The 11,282-nt window shown below is 40.7% G+C and overlaps 1 long non-coding RNA gene across 3 annotated transcripts; it reads left to right on the forward strand.

Annotated features, from left to right (window-relative positions):
• Positions 1–377: 377 nt before the first annotated feature.
• On the forward strand, positions 378–8,869 carry LOC116466092 (uncharacterized). Of its 3 annotated transcripts, XR_009212639.1 has the most exons (4): positions 384–512; positions 3,506–3,599; positions 3,850–4,426; positions 8,466–8,869. It is a non-coding gene; the product is annotated as an uncharacterized LOC116466092 (long non-coding RNA). The 3 variants fall into 3 exon arrangements; XR_004247349.2 differs by lacking the exon at positions 8,466–8,869 and having other exon boundaries at positions 378–457; positions 3,850–5,866; XR_004247348.2 differs by lacking the exon at positions 8,466–8,869 and having other exon boundaries at positions 3,850–5,866.
• The last annotated feature ends 2,413 nt before the right edge of the window (positions 8,870–11,282 follow it).

Here is an 11,282-nt window from a genome sequence, read left to right on the forward strand (position 1 = left end):
AAGGAATGCACAGTCTAATGGACAGCAGCAGGAAATAATGAAAAAAATTGTTTTCTTTTAGTAGAATTTTTATCTACAGAGCAAAGAATTACAACTCTAGATCATTGCCCTGGAATTTCTTTGTTGGAGATCATCCCCAGATGGTTGGGACTCTGTCTGAAGATTTCCTGATTCTATCTTTGGTTGCTGTGTACAAGGCATGTGAGGTGGTCTTAGGTGAACTATCCTGGATGGGAGCTGATGCCTTCCTCTGCTTCCGCAGAGTATTCTAGGTGCAGGGTGAGAGAATAAGCCTGCATTTTCCAGCACTCAACAATCCTGCAAGGGATGAGGTGAGGTTCCTGCTCCTGTACCTACTACTTTCCTTGTTTTTCTCGGAGCGAATGGAATACTAACCTAATTGGCTCAGAAGAAGAAGACTGCAGCAGAAGACTGGCTACATTTACTTACTAAATAAGTAAGTCTCATTGGCTTCCTACTTCACGGGGCAGGCTTGGAAAGAAAGCCAGCAGGTATCGGTCTTTGCTCTCTTCTCTTCTTTAGATGTGAATGCTGGCTGCTTTCATTTTATGGTCATCTTGTGGTAAGATTCGTTCTTGGGAGAAGGTTTAGATTATTAGGTCTAGTCTAAGCAACCTCTTCCAGTTTGATTTACAAATAGCTAGAATTTGGGGTCTAGCCCGATTAATAATGAACTGGTATTTGGATTTACCTTTCATCTGTATCCCTTGGGCATTCCATTAGAGAAGGGTGGCTGTGCCAAGACAAGATTCAGGTGTCCCTTAGAATTCTGCACAAAACAACATCTTACTGCTTTTGAAGCCACTCTTTAAAGCCTTAAATGCTTTCCTATCAATGGGGCCAACAACAAAAATATACATTGGTTATAGTTCTATATACATTGATGTAATTATAATTGATGCATAATTGATACAATTATAGAACCAAAAATACTAGACTGACACACAATTCATTAAATTTTTCATGTGTCAAATTATTTCATGTTACATGTGACTGATTTAATGATGATTAGTAATTTTTATGGGATGCTTTCTCCTACCCCATTGCAAGAGACTAACAAGCATGACCCAGCTGAATGGAGTCTCTGCTTGGAGACCAGGCCATGATTTCAGACTACCCTCACACTTACAAGAATAAACACTTAATTGAAAGACTTTAAGTCATTCAGAGAATGGAAATCAATTATTTCTCTTCTGGGAGAAACTGGTAAAAATTGGACATTAAAAAAATTACATATAATAGGAGCTCTTGAATAGAGCTATTGTTAGAATTTAGGGGTAATTTTCAAGGAAAATGCTAAGCTAACTATCATGGTTAGAATAGAGTTTTTCCTGAAATAAAGAGAATAACTTTTATAAATTTTGTGTTTCTTTCCAACACCATAATACTATGCCGTATTAATATTTCTATGACTGCATTTGGTACCATCTTTACTATGAAAAAATATAGTTTAAAAAACCTTTTTTATCAAATATATGCAGTAATGAAAGTTTGTAGTCTAGTTTTCCTTCCCTGGTACAGTTAATGATGGTTTCATTACCCAAAGTACTCAATAAACCAACTGTTTCATTATGCTGACAAACAACTTGATCAATAAAACTGCTAACTTCACAAAATGCAAAGGTTTCTAAGTGAAGGGAGAGAAAATGTGATTCTACATATTTGAATCTTTCCATATCAATTAAGAAAAATCCTTAGAGCCCCATGCATGTCTCCAGGAAAGATTATGTGTGTGTGTGTGTCTGTGTGCATGTTTGTGTGTGTGTGTGAGTGTGTTTGTTTGAGGAGCTAAAGGATAAGTGTCATTAACTTCCATAAGTCACTCATACTATATAGAAAATAAGACGTCAATATGATTCTATACAATACAAATACATACAACTATCTTTATTTTCTTGGAGAAGAACTTACTTATTTCTTTAATCTTTGAAATGCTTCTTTTCAAATAGTTAATCACATTTTATGATTGTATGATGGTTGGCAAATTTGCAGGTAGCTGTTACAAATTGTACATTTTATTTCAACTCTCAACCTAAAATAATATATAATTTATTGGATGATTATTATTCTGCAATTTAACATTTTCTAAAGATTGGCTGTTTTACAACTGTATCGATACTTAATACAGTGATAAAAAGTTCTCAATATGTTAGATAACAATACAAATAGGAATAACACAACCTTTTGGCCTCTGACCCTCAGTTGATTTTATGAAGTCCTTCTATGTTCATGAACAAAACACTGTTGTCCCTATCCTTTGATAGGCCATACCCACGGCCTCTCCAGCTTTACTCCTGCAGTGCTGAGCGAATCTTACTGATCTTACTGGCACTGAACTTTGTGCCAGGTCTGGGGATAGTAACGAGGTTGTTAGTGTCTTGGGGAGCTTTTCTAAGTCATGATCATGAACAAGTTCTAAAGCTTGGGTCTCCAAAAATCCAAGAGCAAGACGACACACCTTCCAAAGAGAAAACTTGCTTTCTGTGCTGCAGAGTTGCTGCCAATAGACGCTTTTGAATGACTACATGAGGCTGCACATTTGGATTAAAATAAGAGATATTCATTGAATCACCCATTCCAGATGTGTGCATTTCTGCTGTCATGTAGGCTTCTCTAAAAGTGAGGTTTTCATAAGGAAGAGTTTTTAGACAGCACTCCCCTTTTTCTCCATGACTTTTCTCTATACACCTGTCCCTTGAACAACGCAGGTTTGAACCGCACAGGTGCCCTTATATGCAAATTTTCTTCTTCCTCTGCCACTCCTGAGACGGCAAGACCAACCCCTCCCCTTCCTCCTCCTCAGCCTACTCAACGTGAAGATGACAAGGACGAAAACCTTTATGATGATCCACTTCCACTTAATGAACAGTGAATACATTTTCTCTTCCTTATGATCTTTAAAATAACATTTTCTTTTCTCTAGCTTGCTTTATTATAGTAATACCGTATATAACACATATAACATACAACATATGTGTTAATCGACGGTTTATATCATTGATAAGGCTTCCAGTCAACAGTGGGCTATGAGTAACTAAGGTTTTAAGGCGTTAAAAGTCATATGCGGACTTTCTACCACACAGGGGGCTGGTGCTCCTACCCCGGCCCCTCCCCACCATTGTTCAAGAGTCAACTGTACATGGAAGTTTAGTGGATTTGTGGCTAAAGAACTACAGAGAGCGCTACAGAGATTCTGCCTGTGGTAGCATTTAAAAACATATATCAACTGTCAAATACTCTTTTACTTGGATTGAAAAATCTCAGCCTAACATCCTGTGGTCTCTGCCTTTCCTCATTTCCTTCTACCTCCTACTCTCCCCCAGCCTGGAGACCTTCCCACAGTAGAATTACTCCACCTGACATTAAGGATTTTATTTGGTTTCAAGAATGCTTCTCTTTTCTTCCTTCCTCCTTCCCTTGTCACTCCCTCTGTTTCTCTTTTCCCTCTCTTCCTTTTTATGTGTCTTTATTTTAATATTCGCAGGAGCAGGAAGCAAGTTCTTCTAGCTGCACGTGGAATGCAAATGTCCAAATCTTGCGCGTGGGAAATAAATCGAATTTCTGAGGGTTAAATGAAGGTCAGTTTGAACGTTTAAAATGTCTGAAAATAAAACGCACCAATCAATTCTATTCGGATGTGTGTGTGTGTTAAACATCATTTTAGCATCCCATCTAAGCCTATTTGCTTGGTTTTTCTGCTTTGTTTTTTCTTGCACGTCAGGGTGATGGCTTCAACAGCTCCTTTGCACCAATTAGTAACAGGCCACAGTAGGAGAATCAACCTTTTGTCTGTCTCATCTGACTCTTTGCCCCATTGTCCCCCCTCAGATCCCGTCAGTATGGGGAAGGAGGCCCGGCCAATGCTGGTGAAAACAGAGAGAATCATTCCTGCAACAGAGAGGGCCATCTGGGCACTCAGGGTGTCCCTGGGACTTCTGGCTTCTCTGGACCCACGGTGGCATTTGCTGGCGGTAGAAAAGCGGTTCTTGCTGGGTTATTCTCACTGGTGCCTGCAGAGCCATGAAAACAGGGAGGACAGCGCCGTCCGCCTCCTGGACATTGAAGCCTCAGCTGGAAGTAGCTGTCCCCGAGAGCCTGCGCTCCGCAGCTTGTTTTGGCCTTCAGAAAAAACGCTTTCTTTCTGTAGCTTAACTGCTTGGCCCTCGGGGCAGCCAGCTGTCGGACGCTGCTTGAGCAGAGGTCGTGGAGGGGTGAGTGAGCACAGAGAAACCTTTTAATACATATTTTATACACTTCACATCACTAATGGGAGCTACACAAACAGATCCATTTGAATATCCACCCCCTGGGGCTATATTTCTGTTACGAGTTTTCTGGTAACAGCAAGGATCAAAAACTAAGATGGTTCTTTTAAACACACCTGACTGACCAAAAATATGCATAAGTAAGCATTCTGCACTACTGCTATATATTTTATTATTCTTACTGTTTCCTTTTTGAATTCTTTTTTAAGCTTTATTGAGGTATAATTGATAAATAAAAATGTATTTAAGGTGTGCAATGTGATATTTTGATATATGTATACATTGTAAAATAATCACCACAATCAAGCTAATTAGCATTAAATTGATTTTACATATTTTTGATTCTGTATATTTTAAATTAGAAAAAAATTAGCCTTGGTTTTGATAAAAGAAAAACTTCAGCTGGATCACATTTAAAGGCGTCTAATTGAGTAATGAACAATTTGTGAATGGGGCGGGCTTCTCAGCCAGGGTAGGCTCAGAGACCCCAGCGCAGCCATGCGGGGGAAGAAGATTTATGGAAAAAGGAACGTGAGGAACAGAAAACAGAAGTGAGGTACAGAAACAGCTGGATGGGTGGCAGCTCGGCGTTTGCCTTGTGTGAACACGGTTTGAACGTCTGGCTACATTTGGCCGAAACTCGGTGACTGGCACAGGTGTAGGCTACAGTCGGTTACGCCTCCACCTGTTATCATTCAGGAGGTGCAGAAAAACCTTTAGGCCGAACTTAAATGTGTAAGGAGGCAGCTTAGGGCTAACCTTGATTTAACAGTTTCACATATGTCAACAAAAGTGTAAACAACGTAATTTAAGCAATAGAGAAGAGAGGTCATCTAAGAAGAGAAATGGCGTTTATAAGAACCACTTGGCATTAACTGTATTTTTGTAGAAGATGGCTTTTCTTATGGTATTATTTTAAAAGTGTTCAAATGATATCAAAGCTGCCATTGTTAAAATTAAAAAAATCCTAATGTGGATACTTACAAATGTCTAATATCCAAATACTTCAATAATATCCCAATACTTTAGTATGTACCCCAAATGTTATGCGGCATTTTATAAAATTGTTTTATCATCTTCCTGGGGTATTCTTGTCACTCACCATTATGGAAGGGAAAGCCGACTTGGAGAGGAGTGGGTATTTGTTCTTCTTCACAGCATTGATAACTAGTAGATCCAGGACCAAGAGAGCTCTTTTTATATCCCTGAAATGTTTTGTGTGTTTGAAATGTATTGATGATTAAAAATGTTCTTCCTCTCTGATGAAGTAGAGCCATAGTGACCACAAAAGAAACTGATTTAGAACAGTTTCTTCTAACCCTTTCCCCTTGGACTTGGCCATGGGTATGTCTGAATGTTTCTGAGCTGGCTCCACACCAAGCCTGAATGAGCCCAAGCAGGTCACGAAATTGAAAGGATTACAAAGCCCTGTATCAGAAAAGGAGGAAAAACCCGAGGAGTGTCCATTAGTGGCAGCATACGCCAATACGCACCAGTCCACGCTTTTCCGAGCCTGCCAGCATCCGCAGCCTCTCCCGCTCGCAGAGGTTGTTAGACACCCCAGGCTTGGCTCAGTCCTGCTGCCCAGTTGGAATCAAATCTCAAGGGAGAGGCAAACACTGTAAGGAGTATGACCTTCTACAGCAAGACAGCAAAGGTGCAAAGGAGAGAAGGATGCTACATAGCACGTGTATTTTAAAGAAATGCAAATATTAAACGAGAAAAAAGGAGTATTAGTTTTTTTTAAAAATGGGAGTGTACAGGTATGCAACGACATGAGAAAACAACACAACACAAAACAACTTTGCTGGTTCTTCAATTAAAATGTACACAGTGGCTCCAATAGAAATGAATGCCATATTGAATTGCTCATGGAGTTGAAATTTAAACTCATGACTAGTGTTTGATGCATTTTGCTTAAGTCACCAAATACAAGCAACCCTTTGAATTGAACTGTTTTATCCCTTCTACTATAAATTCCTAAATTATACGAATTCCTTCATTTCCTTCTTTCCTTCTTCCTTCTCTTCCTTTCTCTTTTCCTTCTTTCCTTCTTCCCTCCCTCCCTCTCTCTCTCCTTCCTTCCTTCCTTCCTTCCTTCCTTTGTCTCTCTCTCTCTCCCTCTTTCCACTTAGCCATGCTATAAATAGGAAGAGGTAAAAGAAATAAAAACAAAAATAATTACAGGCCCAAATGTATTATTATCTTCAAAGGAAATGACAAAGAGAAGAAACAAGAGGGATTTCCCTCCATCGTGTTTCTATACATGCACGATATTCTAACTAAAGTATGTTACAAGTGATCTATGTTATTTTTACAAACAAAGTGAGTGGTTTAAAGAAAATGGAAAGATGTGTCCTCTAAGGAAACCACAGTCAGGTGAGTGGTAAATGGAAACAGCGAGACTCTTACCTTCTAAGCTATGGGGTCTGTTAGCTCTGCATCCTGTATCTCAGCCACTCAGGGCAGGTCACTAAGCCTCCTTGAGAACCTTGTTTTCAGTATTCATGGAAAAGGAGGGAAGTGACCCAGGCGAGAGTGTCGACTGCGAGGCACATTGCTTATGTGCGGTTCTATTATTCCTGGTATTAGAAATCTGAACTCTCATGTTTCAGTAACCGGAAAATCTTCAGAAAAGACATAGCTGGCGCCATGGTTGTCAACATGCTCAAACACCTCGTTATAGCATTCTTGCCCCTTACTGGTGCAACTTCTTGCTACTTTCCTGTAGTTCAGTGACAGAAGTTGGGGGTTATTCCTGGTACCTTCTTGCAGGTAATTCCCAAAAGTCACTGGTGCTCTAAGGGACCCGCTCGTCCTCACCTGATAACCCTTCACCAGGAAGCAGCAAATGCTAACAACTCTCTATACTTGCACTCACTCTCACGATCTACCCCTGCTGGGCCTGTGGTCACCAGAGAGGGCTTTGCTCCAAGGCCCTCGGAAGCCCCTGCTACATGACTCACTAACTTCCCCGCCTGGCACAATCTGAGTCTTGGTGCAGATCCCTTTCCACAATCCAGACTCTGGACAGCAGACATTTCCCAGAGCCCATCCTACTTGGTTCCCTTGCCATGTGTATTCCTTAAAGAAAAATCATTTCAGTGCAAATATGAGACACTTTTTGATGTGTGTGTGTGTGTGTGTGACATAAGAAATGTAAAAAGTGAATGGTCATATTTTTAAAAAGCAATGAAAATGGGCCGGGCGCGGTGGTTCACACCTGTAATCCCAGCACTTTGGGAGGCCGAGGCGGATGGATCACGAGGTCAGGAGATCGAGACCATCCTGGCCAAGATAGCGAAACCCCGTTTCTACTAAAAATACAAAAATTAGCTGGGGATGGTGGCGTGTCCCTGTAATCCCAGCTACTCAGGAGGTTGAGGCAGGAGAATCACTTGAACCAGGACGTTGGAGGTTGCAGTGAGCTGAGATCGTGCCACTGCAGGGCAGCCTGGGCGACAGAGCAAGACTCCATCTGAAAAAAAAAGCAACAAAAACGAAGAGCGTATATTAAGATCTAGTTGGATGTATTAATTAGACCTACAGAGGAAATTCCTAAAGGGCCGCGCAGGCCCATTCTTGGAGCCGTGGAAATGCACGCATTTCTTGATGCCTCTGAGGATGCCTCTCTCACTCTCTGATTCTACTTGCCCTGGCAGCTGCTAACTCCGTCCTACCCCAGTCGGTTACACAGGGTTAGAGGAATGTTAATTATCCGAGGATGCTGTGTCATCCACACAGTATCCGGGAGAAAATAACAAGGACAACTCCCTTCATCTGAGAAATACAGACATTTAGCTATGTAAGTGCCACGCTCAAAGGTACTGGTGTTGTGTGGGCACATATTTGGGCAGGAATGTAGATCCTCTTATCCTACCCACTATATAGGCATCTGATACATAGATGCACCCAGCCAGAGAGTGCTAACCTTGTGCCCTACTGCAGGAGGGGTCTCAGCAAGCATCTGTTCTTGTCACAGGTAAGGACTCTGAGACCCGGAAAGGGCTACATCATTTATGTAGTTTAACACAGACAGTAAAAGTTTAATTGGGGAGCAAAAAAAAAAAAAAAAGTTCTAAATTTTTACTTTATGGAGCATTGTTCCTTAAAAAATTTGGATTTTTATGCTTTCTTTTAACATTAAAATACATTCACCACTTTTTCTTGTTTTCTCAGAATCTGCGACATGGATAAAATTCTATCTCTGCATCTTACAGGTATTAAAATCCAGTTCCCTGCATGCATGCCCCAGTTTAAGCGGATGGCTGATTCTATCCTCGTCATCCTGAACTTTGTAGCTTTCTTTAAGAGATGATAAATTAGGGAACAAAAGGATCTTCCTTTCCATGACAGCAGCACTTTTGGGAGGCTGAGTGTGTACCTCTGACTCAAGGCTGAGTTATTATAAGAAAAACAGAAAAGGAAGGAAGAAGGTTTTAATTTCCCACTGCTGAAAACAGTTTGTCAGGATGAGAGACAGACAGACGGAGCGTGCACAGACCTGCGCTTCTCTTCGGGGATGAATAGGGCAAGTGTTTCATTCATGACGTCTTCAAAGCGTTGCCCGGAATGCAAAGTGACATGGTTTTTCTGGAATACTAGTCTGTTTGAAAGGCCAAGGAAAGGTGATACATTTTGAATGCACATTTGAGTGACTTCAAGGTCTCCTTCTATAACCAGAATGGAGATGTCCCTGAAAGGCTGTCTACAGAGAAAAAAGAAATCTGGTTAAAATTCCATTATTCCAGTTTTTTTTTTTTTTTTTTTTTTTGGCCTGCATTGTATAATTGAAGACGTCTTCTAAGCAGAAACAGACCCTTGTTTCATGTGGAAAAAAAATACATAGACTAATAGACTACAGAGAAATAGAGGTAAAAAAAAGATTGCTGCCACTTCCCAGTTAAGGAATGCGTTGCTTTCACCCACAGTGGTCCCTGCTGCCTGTGACTCCATCACAAGAATCAATCCGTCTGTCTTTCTGCCACCACAGACATCTCCCTAAATTGATCTCATCTTGTTTCTATTCTTAAAATCCTTTGGATTGCTTCTCGTTAATAGATAATTGAAGTTCAGTAGTACAGTCTTTCCATCTCCCTTTCCTTCCTGATTGTCAAATCACTTTGACCCAATAAATCTCACTTAATTTTTTTAATTATATGGGAATTTAAAAATGGCACATGTTTTATCATGTGCCTGGGCTGCTCTACCCATCTTTTCAAAGTTCTTTCCATCCTTCAAAGTCTAGCTCAGCACCTACATCTTCAAACGGTAAAACTTCTCTAATTTTTTTGCATGAAATAAATGTGCCCATCCAATCAGGACGAGCCACTCAGATGTGTGACTGATGTCACACAGGGCCTCCAGCTCAGAAGGGCCCACTCGCTGCATGGTTTAATTATCTGCTGTTGTCGTCTTGAATTTGAAGAAGGGGCCCAGCATTTTCATTTTGCACTGGACTCACAAGCTATATAGCCAGTCCTGCCTCCGGTACTCCTAAAGTTAACAATTTCATATCTCTGCTCCAATAATTCTCATCCACATTGTTGTTTTGAAGTTACCTTTGTAACTCCCACTAGATTGGGAACTCTAGGAAGCCACAGATCCTATTTGTTGAGTTTCTACAAGTTTGGGGAAGAGTAGTGTGCACAGATTAAAGCTGCTGATGAGAAGGTAAGAATACCGTCAGAGTTCATCAGAACAGAGCTGAACACAGCCACCATCTCCTGAGAATAACAGTACTATGTTCTGAGTGTTTGTGTCCCCCCAAAATTCATATGCTGAAATCTCATTCCCAATGTGTTGGTATTAAGAGGTGGGGAATTTGAGAGGTGAGTAGGTCATGAGGGTGGAGCCCTCATGGGTAGTAGGATTTGTGTCCTTATGAAAGAGGCCTGGCAGAGCTTATGCCCTTTTACCACATAGAAGGTGCCATCTATGAAGAACTAGCTCTCAATAGACACCAAATCTTCTGGAACCTTGATCTTGGACTTCCCAGCCTCCAGAACTGTGAGCAATAAGTTTCTGTTGTATATAAATTACCCAGTCAAAGGTGTTTTGTTATAGCAGCCAGAATGGATTAAGACAAATGGTAAAAAGAACAAAGAAGTTTTGCACACATAGTATACACCAAGCACTGTGCTTTGCACTGTGCAAGAAAATCCAACCTGGTTCTCACAACGTGAAGCATAGGTACTATATTATGGCTTCAGTTTCCAGAGAAAGAAACTAAGGCTTAGAGAGGGAAGGTGTCCAAGGTCACACACTAAGCAGCAGTAGCAGGAGTTGTTGTCAGTTCTGGCTCCTAGAAAATCAATGAGTCTGTATTCATAACTCATAGAAAATTGTGATATTTTCATGCAATAAAAAACCTAAGAATGTTCTTTTATATATATATATATTTTTATTATACTTTGAGTTCTAGGGTACATGTGCACAACATGCAGGTTTGTTACATATGTATACATAACATTAGGTATCTCTCCTAATGCTATCCCTCCCCCCTCTCCCCATCCCACAACAGGCCCCAGTGTGTGATGTTCCCCTTCCTGTGTCCATGTGTTCTCATTGTTCAATTCCCACCTATGAGTGAGAACATGCGGTGTTTGTTTTTTTGTCCTTGCGATAGTTTGCTGAGAATGATGGTTTCCAGCTTCATCCATGTCCCTACAAGGGACATGAACTCATCATTTTTTATGGCTGCATAGTACTCCATGGTATATATATGCCACATTTTCTTAATCCAGTCTATCATTGTTGGAAATTTGGGTTGGTTGCAAGTCTTTGCTATTGTGAGTAGTGCTGCAATAAACATATGTGTGCATGTGTCTTTATAGCAGCATGATTTATATTCCTTTGGGTATATACCCAGTAATGGAATGGCTGGGTCAAATGGTATTTCTAGTTCTAGATCCCTGAGGAATCGCCACACTGACTTCCACAATGGTTGAACTAGTTTACACTCCCACCAACAGTGTAAAAGTGTTCTCATTTCTC

Source organism: Hylobates moloch, unplaced genomic scaffold, assembly GCF_009828535.3.
Source record: "Hylobates moloch isolate HMO894 unplaced genomic scaffold, HMol_V3 SCAFFOLD_3, whole genome shotgun sequence".
NCBI classification, from domain to species: Eukaryota; Metazoa; Chordata; class Mammalia; order Primates; family Hylobatidae; genus Hylobates; species Hylobates moloch.